This window comes from Schistocerca serialis, chromosome 3 (genome assembly GCF_023864345.2).
Source record: "Schistocerca serialis cubense isolate TAMUIC-IGC-003099 chromosome 3, iqSchSeri2.2, whole genome shotgun sequence".
In the NCBI taxonomy this organism is placed as follows: domain Eukaryota; kingdom Metazoa; phylum Arthropoda; class Insecta; order Orthoptera; family Acrididae; genus Schistocerca; species Schistocerca serialis.
Genome location: NC_064640.1, coordinates 134,624,300 through 134,637,394, shown reverse-complemented (window position 1 = coordinate 134,637,394; position 13,095 = coordinate 134,624,300).

Genomic DNA, 13,095 nt, shown 5'->3' with positions numbered 1-13,095 from the left:
AGCATCATCTGCGAACAACCTAAGAGAACTGCTCAGCTTGTCACCCAGGTCATTTATATAAATCAGGAACAGCAGAGGTCCCAGGACGCTTCCCTCGGGAACACCTGATATCACTTCAGTTTTACTCGATGATTTGCCGTCTATTACTACGAACTGCGACCTTCCTGACAGGAAATCACGAATCCAGTCGCACAACTGAGACGATACCCCATAGGCCCGCAGCTTGATTAGAAGTCGCTTGTGAGGCACGGTGTCAAAAGCTTTCCGGAAATCTAGAAATACGGAATCAACTTGAGATCCCCTGGGAGTCGGAACTTCTGGTTTACTCGATGACTTTCCGTCAGTTACTACGAACTGTGGCCTCTCAGACAGGAAATCACAAATCCGTGTGTCTTCTAAGCCAACGCGTAGCTTGCTTCACGAACAGGAACACAGCAAGTGCGGCACACAACAGAAGAGGCGGCGAGAGCGCGGTCGGTCCCGGCTTACCTGTCCGTGTGCGACGGCGGCAGCGGCTGCGGCTGCGAGCAGCAGGAGAGGCAGTGGCGGCCCGGCGGCGGCCATGGTAACAGTGAGGCTGGCGCCCGCCTTTCTCCGCACTACTATAAACCCCGGCTGGCCGCCCGTCCAGTCAGCACGCAGCTTCCACACTCTTTGGCAACGACGGCCGCGCCCGCTTTCATACTTTCGGGCCAATCTGGCGCTCTTTCGCACACGAGATTTCACATAAAAGAATAAATCCTGTCGAGGGAGCTCGTTTCTTCCGTGTTGGACTGTGGTTTGGCAACCGCGACTATTTCGATAGAAAAGATAAAATAAAAAGGAGGAAGACTTCTAGCACTGTTCCAACCAATGGAAAATTCGCATGGAGTGTTGTAGGGATAGAGGAGGGGAGTATATTGAGGGTGAAGATAACTAAATACTAGGGTTGAAACTTTAATAGTGGCAACTATTTATTCACAGCTCTTACAAAATAGATACGTGTTTCAAAATTTTGCTGACCTTCAAAATAGTCACCAGCATTGTGTATAACCCGTTGCCAGCGATGTGCAAGTCATAGGATACTCTTAGCAGTGCTAGTTGTGTTGACAGTTCGAGCGGCGCGGTCTATTGCCCGACGAATTTATAGCAGTTCTGAAGCGAATGCCGTGAAGTGTTTCCTTCAGTTTAGAAATCGAATTGAACTCACGAGGGCTTAAGTCAGGGGAGTGCAGTAGATGGTATAGCACTTAGCAGCCCCATCAGTCAAACAAATCAGTAACAGCTTGCACTGTACGTGCTTGAGCATTCTCCTGAAAAATGATGGTCAAGTCCTGTAGAAAGTGTCATCACTTCTGTCTCTAAGCTGGTCGTAGGTTGTGTTTCAAAAATGAACAGCATAGAGACAGAAGTGATGACACTTTCTGCAGGACGTGACCATCATTTTGCAGGACAATGCTCAAGCACGTATAGTGCAAGCTGTTACTGATTTGTTTGTCTGATGGGGTTGCTAAGTGCTATACTACCTACTGCACTCCTCTGACTTAAGCCCTCGTAAGTCAACTCTATTTCTAAACTGAAGGAAACAGTTCGCGGCATTCGCTTCAGAACTGCTACAAATTCGTCGGGCAATAGACCGCGCCGCTCGAACTGTCAACACAACTGGCACTGCTAAGAATATCCTACGACTTCCACATCGCTGGCAACGGGTTATACACAATGCTGGTGACTACTTTGAAGGTCGGTAAAACTTTGAAACACGTATCTATTTTGTACGAGCTGTAAATAAATAGTTGCCACTATTAAAGTTCCAACCCTCGTATGCATATTTTTGACATAAAATGTTTTACAGCAATAGTCCCGTTATGTTATAGCCACACCTTGTATATTTCTAGAACAAAGGAAAAAATGATTTCTGTCATTCATTTTTTTAACAGTGAACGTACGAAACCTATTGAAATCCATCGGCGACTAGAGGTCCAGTATGCTGATGCATGTCTATCGCTGCAGCAAGTGTATGAGTGGAGCAGAAAGTTCGGAAAAGGTGCGACTTCTCTGACAGATGCTCAGTGCCCGGGCCAGCATAACGGGTTGTGACATCATATTCTGCTGCAGCAGTTGAAGCCACTGTGATGGAAGATCGCTGTGTGACGGTGGATGAAATAGCCGAAAATCTGAACAGTAGTCATGGCTCATCACGTAGCATTCATGAAGTGATTAAGTTTGACAAAGTGTCTGCAAGATGTGTGCCACGGAAGCTCACTCCATAACTCAAAGAGTGACGCGTTGACGTCTGTGAAGTTGACGTCAGTGAAGAACGTTTGCGGTGCTTTGAAGCAGCAGGTGGTCGCACCGAGTAATTACACCTCTGGAGCACTTGAAAGGCAATAGGATGAGAGAAATTCCGTTAAGCTGAAAAAATGCAATAGGCAGAGCATGAGCAGCCGCGTTCACGGCCAAAAAACTGTATTTTTTATTTTTATTTATTTATTTATTTTTTATTATTATTATCTTTTTTGGGAGGTATTGGTGCACCTCCTTCACGACAAAGGAAATAATATGTTGAACGACCGGGAGGCTATGTCGAAAAATGGTGCACTTGTGTTCCAATTTTGTTTAGTAACAAAATCTAAAAAGATATTTAAGGTTTTAATTTGACTCCCCTCGCAGGAAAGAAAATTAATTTTTTACGCTGTAACATAGTGCTGGGATATGCGATCCTTATAATTTATAACAAGTTTTTTCACCGCATTCATCGAAAAAGGTTATTTTCGTTTCCCATGGTCAACTTGGGGTCTCTTTGAAAACCATCATTAGATCTACAGTAGACAAAATAGAGTAAACATTCAGGGAATTTTACGTAATTTGACTGTGTCAAAACAGATTACACATTAAAATTATGCTTGTTGCAGTCCTTGCAAGATTCATTGAGCTACAAGTTCAACTAAAGCACCTCGGTTTGTGGGCAGCAGAAAATAAGAAAATCACGTGGTTGTCAATGAATCTGACTGCGCCCTCTAGTTACGTTATACATCTCGTGTAATCACTGCGACGCTAAAATTAAAGAAATTCGTTCCTACACAACACTTGCAACCTGCGTCCTTAATTATTTGCTGGATGTATTCCAACCTTTGTCTTCCTCTACAGTTTTTGCCCTCTATAGCTCCCTCTAGCACCATGAAATTCATTCCCTGATGTCTCTTTTCCTTGTCAGTTCTTTCCACATATTCCTTTCCTTACCGATTCTGCGCAGAACCTCCACATTCCTTACCTTACCCGTCCACCTAATTTTCAACATTCGTCTGTAGCACCACATCTCAAATGTTTCGATTCTCTTCTGTTCCGGTTTTCCCACAGTCCATGTTTCACTACCATACAATGCTGAGCTCCAAATGTACATTCTCAGAAATTTCTTCCTCACATTAAGGCCTATGTTTGATACTAGTAGACATCTCTTGATCAGGAATGCCCATTTTGCCAGCGGTAGTCTGCTTTTGATGACCTCCTTGCTCCGTCCGTCGTTGTTTATTTTGCTGCCTAGGTAGTAGAATTCCGTAACTTCATCTATTTCGTGACCATCAGTCCTGATGTTGAGTTTCTCGCTGTTCCCATTTCTGCTTCTTCTCATTACTTTCTTCTTTCTTCGGTTTACTCTCAGTCCATATTACGTACTCATTAGACTGTTCATTCGATTCAGCAGATCATGTACAGGGTTATTACAAATGATTGAAGCGATTTCACAGCTTTACAATAACTTTATTATTTGAGATATTTTCACAATGCTTTGCACACGCATACAAAAACTCAAAAAGTTTTTTTAGGCATTCACAAATGTTCGATATGTACCCCTTTAATGATTCGGCAGACATCAAGCCAATAGTCAAGTTCCTCCCACACTCGGCGCAGCATGTCCCAATCAATGAGTTCGAAAGCATCGTTGATGCGAGCTCGCAGTTGTGGCACGTTTCTTGGTAGAGGAGGTTTAAACACTGAATCTTTCACATAACCCCACAGAAAGAAATCGCATGGGGTTAAGTTGGGAGAGCGTGGAGGCCATGACATGAATTGCTGATCATGATCTCCACCACGACCGATCCATCGGTTTTCCAATCTCCTCTTTAAGAAATGCGGAACATCATGCTGGAAGTGCGGTGGAGCACCATCCTGTTGAAAGATGAAGTCGGCGCTGTCGGTCTCCAGTTGTGGCATGAGCCAATTTTCCAGCATGTCCAGATACACGTGTTCAACCGTTTCTTCGCTCACTGCAGGCCGACCCGTTGATTTCCCCTTACAGAGGCATCCAGAAGCTTTAAACTGCGCATTCAATCGCCGAATGGAGTTAGCAGTTGGTGGATCTTTGTTGAACTTCGTCCTGAAGTGTCGTTGCACTGTTATGACTGACTGATGTGAGTGCATTTCAAGCACGACATACGCTTTCTCGGCTCCTGTCGCCATTTTGTCTCACTGCGCTCTCGAGCGCGCTGGCGGCAGAAACCTGAAGTGCGGCTTCGGCCGAACAAAACTTTATGTGTTTTTCTACGTATCTGTAGTGTGTCGTGACCATATGTCAATGAATGGAGCTACAGTGAATTTATGAAATCGCTTCAATCATTTGTAATAGCCCTGTAATTCTTCGTCACTTTCACTCAGGATAGCAATGTCTTCAGCGAATCTTATCGGTGATATCCTGTCACCTTGAATTTTAATTCCACTCCAGAACCTTTCCTTCATTTCCATCATTGCTTCTTCGATGTTCAAATTGAACAGTAGGGGCGAAAGGCTACATCCCTGTCTTACTCCGTTTTTGATCCGAGCACTTCCTTGTTGGTCGTCGACTCTTATTACTCCTTCTTCGCTCTTGTACATATTGTATACTACCCGTCTCTCCCTATAGCTTACTCCTATTTTTTGAGAATTTCGAACATCCTGCACCATTTTACATAGTCGAACGCTTTTTTCAGGTCGACAAATCCTATGAACGTGTTTTGAATTTTCTTTGTTCTTGCTTCCGTTATCAACCGCAACGTTGGAATTGCATCTCTGGTGCTTTTGCCTTTCCTAGAGCCAAACTAATCGTCAGCCAGCACATCCTCAGATTTCTTTTCCCATTCTTCTGTATATTATTCATGTAAGCAACTTTGATGCATGAGCTGATTGTGCGATAATTCTCGCACTTGTCAGATCTTGCAGTCTTCGGAATTGTATGGATGATATTTTCCCGAAAGTCAGATGGTATGTCGCCAGACTCATACATTCTACACATCAACGTTAATAGTCGTTTTGTTGCCACTTCCTCCAATGATTTTAGAAATTCTGATGGAATGTTATCTATCGCTTCTGCCTTATTTGATTTAAGTCCTCCAAAACTCTCTTAAATTCTGATTCCAATGCTAAATCGACTCCTGTTTCTTCTTCTATCACATCAGACATATCTTCCCCCTCATAGATGCCTTCAATATACTCGTTTCACCCATCCGCTCTCTCCTTGGTATTTAACAGTGGAATTCCCGTTGTACTCTTAATGTTACCATCCTCGCTTTTAATTTCATCGAAGGTTGTTTTGACTTTCCTATATACTGAGTTGCTTGTGTCAAGTCCTTAAATAGGATCGACCAGGATCACTCTGCTTCACTATTGTCAGTTTTCTTAAGCAACTAACCAGGGCTGTCCACAAGGTAAGTCCCCATCAGGGGCCCAATCGCAGAGGGAACGCAAAACTGACCGTAAAAAATAAACAACAAAGAAAATGTGTTTAAGAATTAACCAAGCTAGGTGCGTATTCCTATCTGCTGCCTACCGGAAGACGCCATTCCCTTGACCTGCGACTACAACAAGTATCATTTCTGCAGTGCCGTTTTGTCCAAATAACATCATAAAAAACGAATATTACTGACCTAACATGTTTTATGTGCCAACATTTCACTTTATTCATATAGCTACTGTCTACCCAAGACGTTTATACTCAGCAATCGTTTTTCTGCTACTTCGTTACAGTATTGTAGCATCCCAACGGTCGTCGAGTGTGTGCTGAAGCAAATATGCTGTTTGACCGAAGGTCTACGATTTTTCGGATTTCTACCGACTGAGTACAAGAGCGGAACCCGACTGTGGAGGTATCAAACGAAATGTAGTACTGTTGCTGCTCCCCAGTAATCTCGAAACTGTGCATTGATATTGGGGCCAAGCATCGCAGATATAGTGATACAAAAGAGCTAGTTAACGAAGCCTGCATTTCCTACGTTTTCAGTGCACTGACATTGGGGCCAAACAAAAGAGCTAGTTAACGAAGCCTGCATTTCCTACGTTTTCAGTTTTTTGATTAAATTACCTAAAACCTCATGGCATAAATTCCTTTCAGTATCCTTGGCAATGGCACGTGACCGTCCAAAATTCACTGCGATGGCCTCTTCCCTTTTAATATCTATTTAATGATATCAAATAAACAAATATTCACATAGTACGTGAATTTCTACAGCATTTCTTCCCTGTTTCAACCATTTCCTTTGGCTGGTTTTAAGTAACTGAAGACACGACTACCACTGAGAGCTACAGTCGATGTCTGGTAAGTCGAAAAGAATAAAGTCAATAGTGTGACATCGATATGCAGTACAGTTAATATTGCAATTCTTCCAGCAACTGAGTGACACAGGATCAGTATTACAGGTAACCAACGCTTGCCACAGGACGATAGCGGGCGAGTACGTCGTAATCTGTTGCTTCCACGATCTAGAATGTCAGAAGGAAGATCATATATTATGTATGTCTGAGTACGGTATACATACAGGATCCATTTTTAAATCGCAGAGAACTATAAATTAGGAAAGCATTTTTGTAGAGAAAAATGTAAAGAAAGGAAAAATGGTCATGTGTGTATAAAATTACATGAAGTTAAAATCAAGAGAAACCAGTAGTTTCTGCTTAAATCAACGGTTTAAAATGTGATCACCATGAATTGTAGAAGTGAGCAGCTTTTTGTTCTTTCTTATAAATTTATGCAACAGGATTTAATACGTATGTTGTTCTAATTGTAGTAAACCAACTACAGCGACGTTCATATCGACTCACAACTGTTATTGTCGCATTCTGTGTTTATGACAAGCTTAATATGTTTATGTTAGATAGGCAGCCGTTTCCAGATTGACAAACTTGTATTATTATGTACTCCTTTACTAGGTTGCAGTTCAGTTACGTAGGCGAAATAGAATAGTGCATTATAAAACGCAGTTTAGAACTTACTACGATTTAAAGCCACATCTGATATCATCGCGTGACATGATTAGCCCACGAGCGCCTTCTTAACTACTCCATTGTTCTTCTTCTTATATACCTTCTGGCTTCACATTTAGACACCACCTCATACATAGCCGTAGTACACTATGTGGATAAGTGTATTTGCATTGTGTAGCCGAGGATAGGTGTACAATTTACCCCATGTTGCCTTCTTAGTAATAGGATTTTACTGTCTTAGTTGGAAGAAGTGTATGGGTCATCATAGGCAACCATTTGTAACCTATTCAATAAAAATAATATTTCTCCCTTATATGAATAGGATTTTTACCATATGTTTCTGTTTGAACCATCTTTTATTTTATGTTCATATCCAGCACCATGCATGTGAAACATTGGACACCACAACATTTGACGGTGTTAATGAGACCGACACAGGAGGAATACAGTCCTCTTCCTAAGATAAGTAGCCCCACAGACTCTGAGCACTATGGGACTTAACATCTATGGTCATCAGTCCCCTAGAACTTAGAACTACTTAAACCTAACTAACCTAAGGGCATCACACAACACCCAGTCATCACGATAGCCCCACAAGTTTTAAACGCTGTTGAACAACCATATGTACCTACGGTATAGGTTATTTGGTTTTCCAACAATTATTATAAATTTGCTACAGTGAATATGCTATCTGTAGTTGATGTCTTTACAGTTTTCATACAATACTGGTCACACACATATGTAATGAAAATTTGTCCTGTGTAATATAGGTAATATTTCATCATTAAGAGAGTAAATATATATATATTATGATGTTGTCCTTTGTGTAGTACGATAAATGATATGTTTGCTGTATCTAGGGCCCTGAAAATGGTGGACTGTCCCACCGAAAACGGTGGCAAATAATTAAAAACTAACATATTTAGCTGAAAGTATTATCATTATAGCACATAGGTATAACAGCTGCTGCCCCAATACCCACAGAACATGGGTGCACAGAAATTAGAAGAAAGTGTCCGTGGCATGCCAGTAGTCTGAGGTGTGATAGTCGTAGTCCAGAGGGACTGAACCACGATTTAAGTGTTTTGGGAGAATGTGTAGCGCGGCTACGTCCTTTTTCGCGGGTGCCAGACTTTTCGGCAGGAGATTAGTGTAAGCGAAAATCTTAATAGCCGACTGGAGTAGGCTATGGTCTCAAAGAACGGACTTGGGGAATTTCAATTAAACGAATAAACTGTGTTACTCCAAGAGAACCAAAAGGTTTCATTTTATGTAAAGATTTCTGTTCTCCTTCTTATCACCGTTTATGTGCAGACCTTTCAGTGTTGTTATTGGGAGACTAGCAGATACCTGAATATAGAATGGTACGCGGTGTTTCTTACTCCGGTACAGTGGTTGAGTCTGTGGAGTTTTTGCTACTTACCAATCACACTGACACGGGTCTCAAAATAGCATGAGGCAGGAGGCGTAGCAAAGTAATCTTGTCTCGCAGGTGTAAGTAAGGCTGAAGTCCCTCAAGTAGTAAATATTGCAAAAGTGGCAAATTTGCTCGGTTACACTGATTAATGTTTCTGTCATCCCTGGCCGGCCGCGGTGGTCGTGCGGTTCTAGGCGATGCAGTCCGGAACCGCGGGACTGCTGCGGTCGCAGGTTCGAATCCTGCCTCGGGCATGGATGTGTGTGATGTCCTTAGGTTAGTTAGGTTTAAGTAGTTCTAAGTTCTGGGGGACTGATGACCTAAGATGTTAAGTCCCATAGTGCTCAGAGCCATTTGTCATCCCTGGTGGCGTATATATGTCGCGGAACTGAAAGTAGTTTCAGTATAAATGGCGCAACAACCCACATGTCTGCTAAGGAAACGACATCTATATACGCTAAAATTATACAGGGTGTTCGGCCGGCCGCGGTGGCCAAGCGGTTCTAGGCGCTTCAGCCCGGAACCGCGCGACTGCTACGGTCTCAGGTTCGAATCCTGCATCGGGCATGGATGTGTGTGGTGTCCTTAGGTTAGTCAGGTTTAAGTAGTTCTAAGTTCTAGGGGACTGATGACCTCAGATGTTAAGTCCCATAGTGTTCAGAGCCTTTATACAGGGTGTTCGGAAATTCCCGTCACAAACTTCGAGGAATAAGAGCAGAGTGAGTACGTAATGTTTCGAATAGGAACCCACAGCCGTTTGAAAACATTCTTTGCTAGGTAGGTATGCAAAAGAGTGATGACTTTGGGGGGGGGGCGGGGGTTGGTTACGCCGTATCGGTTGATGTCATTTGACGTTTATCCTACCTCCGTGACCTGGTTCGAGTCTCATTCACGTGTCTGTGAGTGTTAGAGCAACATGGTTGAAAACACGTTTGCAGAGTACAGCGATATGATCCTTCTGAACGGCGAAGCTCGTCGTAATGCAAGAGCTGTTCGTCGCCTTTGTCAAGATGGTTCTCCACGACGTCCGACTCCATGGTATACCCTTATCGCCACAATTAAGCAACGGCTTCGAGAAAGTATGACTTCACTGTCAGCAGACGTGACTGTGGTCCTCTAAGTAGGCGCCGTACACCCGAATTGGAACAGGCCGTACTGCATCACGTTGATGAGAACCCATCAAAGAGTACACGAACAGTTTCTTTGGCTATTAATGAGTGGAATTGTAAAAGAGGTGATGTACTGGATCACGCCTAATCAATTATTTGTAAAAGTGGTATCGTTACCAACATGTTTTCAAGTGGTTGTATCATAGGGAATGGTACGTTTCCGGACATGGTTCTGCTTCAAAATATCATTCACTCACTACCCTCTAAAAGTCCTAGAAGATTGTAACGGGATTTCCGAACATCCCGTTCATGGAACATGAATTTCTTAGAGTAAACTGAAATTTTAGCTTAAAACTATTATTAGTGTTTGTTTTGTGGGTTTATGTTATTCTTACTTCATTTCCGAGATAATTAACCATCAGTAATCGCTTAACGTTCATCCATACTAAAGCAATATCATTTTCTGAGGGCATGAATTTGTTCTGCTTCCACGGCCGAGCCCGATGTCTACGCACTGGATTTTGTAATTTAAGTTTAAATTTAGGAGCTTCTTCGTTCAGTGCTGGGTATAAAAGCACTAATTTCTCTTCATGTTTTAGATTTACGCTGGCTTTAAATTATTTTTAAGAAATATTGGACGATGGAATGAGGGGGAAACTGATTAACCTTAAAAGTGTAACTGAACACGATTTTAATTCAAATAGTGTGTACAGAAAATCACATTGTTTCGTTTGTGAGAAGAATAGCTAGAGTCGTGGTGGTTCAGATTCCCCATAAAGTCTTAGCTGATTGCTACAATGATTCGGAGAGCATTGGAAAGTATTCTGCTTGTTGAACAGATTAATCGTATTGATACTAATATTATTTGCACAGTAAAAACTTAAAACGGTTTGAGCAGCAGAGCATCAGAAATTGCCCAGCAGTACTACACACAAGAACAGTAAGTCAAGTGCTCCAAGCGTTTGACGGCAGTGTCAATATTTCAATAACGAAAGCATGCGCCGTTCCGTTTCTTAAGCAGTGTGTCAATATGCTTAGTTCATCTTTTATTTGCGGTCCTGTTGATCGCCCAGAAATTTTGCGCGTTGGATTTCAGCAACTGGCTCTCCATCCATTTTACTTTTTGGGACAGCCACATGCCCGTTATTTGTTTGTGACTGCACTGTTCTTAAGGTCAGGGGTCATGGTACTTAGCATTAAAAGTCGAGGTTCTGCCAAGACATGTTTCAGCACACATCTGCAAAGGGGCCACACTTATTTCACAAGACTGCACGGCAAGGCACTTAAATAAAGCGATAGCGGTATGGACGTATGGACGCCAAGGTGGTACAAAACAGAAATACAAGCCAATAAGAGAGTTATAAATTATTTTCCACCCCATATTAAATCTCTCGTTTCATCAGATCATGTTACCTTGTTTTTTGTTTTACGTTCATTCTTTCTCAAAATACTTAATAATTAAAAAACAGCATCGGAATAATCAATAGACTTTGCGAGTTGTCTTCCTCATTACTAGGATACATTGCTAAAATTCGATATGATTATTGCAACACCTTCGCTACTGTTCACAGTGGAGTGGAACATCCCTCAAAAGGAAATATCACATACGACTACACAGACAGCCGATATGAAGTTTCCGTGGAAGATGAATTCTGCAATACAGACAGTGAAAAGAAGACAAAAACTAGAGCTGAGTATACACAGTCTGGATGATCAATTTTTTCCCTTTATTGTTATTTCATCCTCTTCGTCCCATGTGGGTGGGTGGTGGGCTGCCAGTGGTACAATATTCTGCTCTTCGGCCAAGAGATTATACAGAAGATGAATCAAGACAAAAAATATTTATGGATACAAAATTTACAAAAATTTTTAAATCTAATAAAGAAATGACTATATGATACTGTTTATAATACAGAAAGTTATTTTACTCGTTTAAAAAATTAGGAAATAGAATAATTTTCTGACAGACAAAAATAAAAAGACCAAATTCATATTTACAAATCATTAAAAATGACGGCGATGTTTCTTAAAAAAAGGAGCACAGCACTGTCATTAAAAAGCTAAAGGCCCTGTGCTGGGTAAAAGGTTGGAGGGATATGAAAGGCGGGCTGTGTGTAGGGAGGATGGTTGTGGATGTAAATTTTGAAGCCGTTGGGTGGTACCTGGGGAAAGAGGATAGGCCGTAGAGTGGATTTTGGGAAGACGAAAAGGAAGAATGAGTTTGGTGGGTGGGCAGGGCCGTCTTCTCAGGAGAGGAAAGGATGGGGTGAAATGGAGAGTGAAGAGGAAGGGGTAAGCCCTGATGTGGAGTGGAAAAGAGGTGGGGAAAGATAAATCTGGAAGCATGCATAAATATCGGGTGGAGTTCATTGTCTGAGACAGGGAGTCTGTTGAAGTTCTATTGGGACAGGATGTGGAGTGTGCATAGGTGTAGGGACAGTAGGATCTGTTTGTAAAGGTGTGGCAGCATTCTGGCATTGGCGAACAGAAAGGAAACAATGATGTTACTGGAATCTAGTTTGTGTATAGTGCAGGGGATGTGGGGGTGTGGGAATTTGATAAGATGCTAGAGGATTCATGTGGAGGACGATAAACAGATGCGAGAAGCAAGACTGAGTGCATAGCATTTGATGATTTGAAGGACTTATAGAACTTTGGTGGGCCAGATATCCATGCAGCATTTGCATAGCAGACGATGGATCGGATCAAGGTTTTGTAGGTGTGGAGGACAGTAGTCGGATGCGGTCCGAAAGTTTGGCCAGTTAGCAGTTTTAGTTTATTGTGGGCTTTCTGTAGGATGGTTGGTACATACGGTTTCCATGTTAGTTGGCGGTCCAAGATGATGTAGTGTAGTAGTTAACTGGATATGAAGGTCATGAATGGTAAGGTAACTCATGGAGATAGGAGGTGTGGGTGGTTTGTCCTATAATTATTACCTGCGTTTTGGAGGGATTGATCTTCAGGAGCCATCGGTTACACCATGAAGTAAACTGACTGAGGTGGATTTGAAGAGATCATTGGGATTCCTGGAGTGTAGCGTAGAGAGCGAGGAAAGTGGTATCATCAGAATTCTGAAGGAGATGTACTGGTGGAGGTCGTTTGGGAATATCAGTAGTGTAGAGGAGACAACTGAGAGGTGAGAGGATGGAGCGTTGGTACTGTTTAAAGGATTGCCAGTTAGATAGGAACGAGGAAGGATGCAATAAGATGGACATAGTTAACTGGAAGTGCAAGAGACTAGTACGTCATACATGGTCATAGGCTTTTTCTAGGTCCAGAGAGGCAAAAATAGGGAATTCACAGGTGTTGAGCTAGTGGGATAAGAGATGGCTCACATGGCTCTGAGCACTATGGGACTTAACT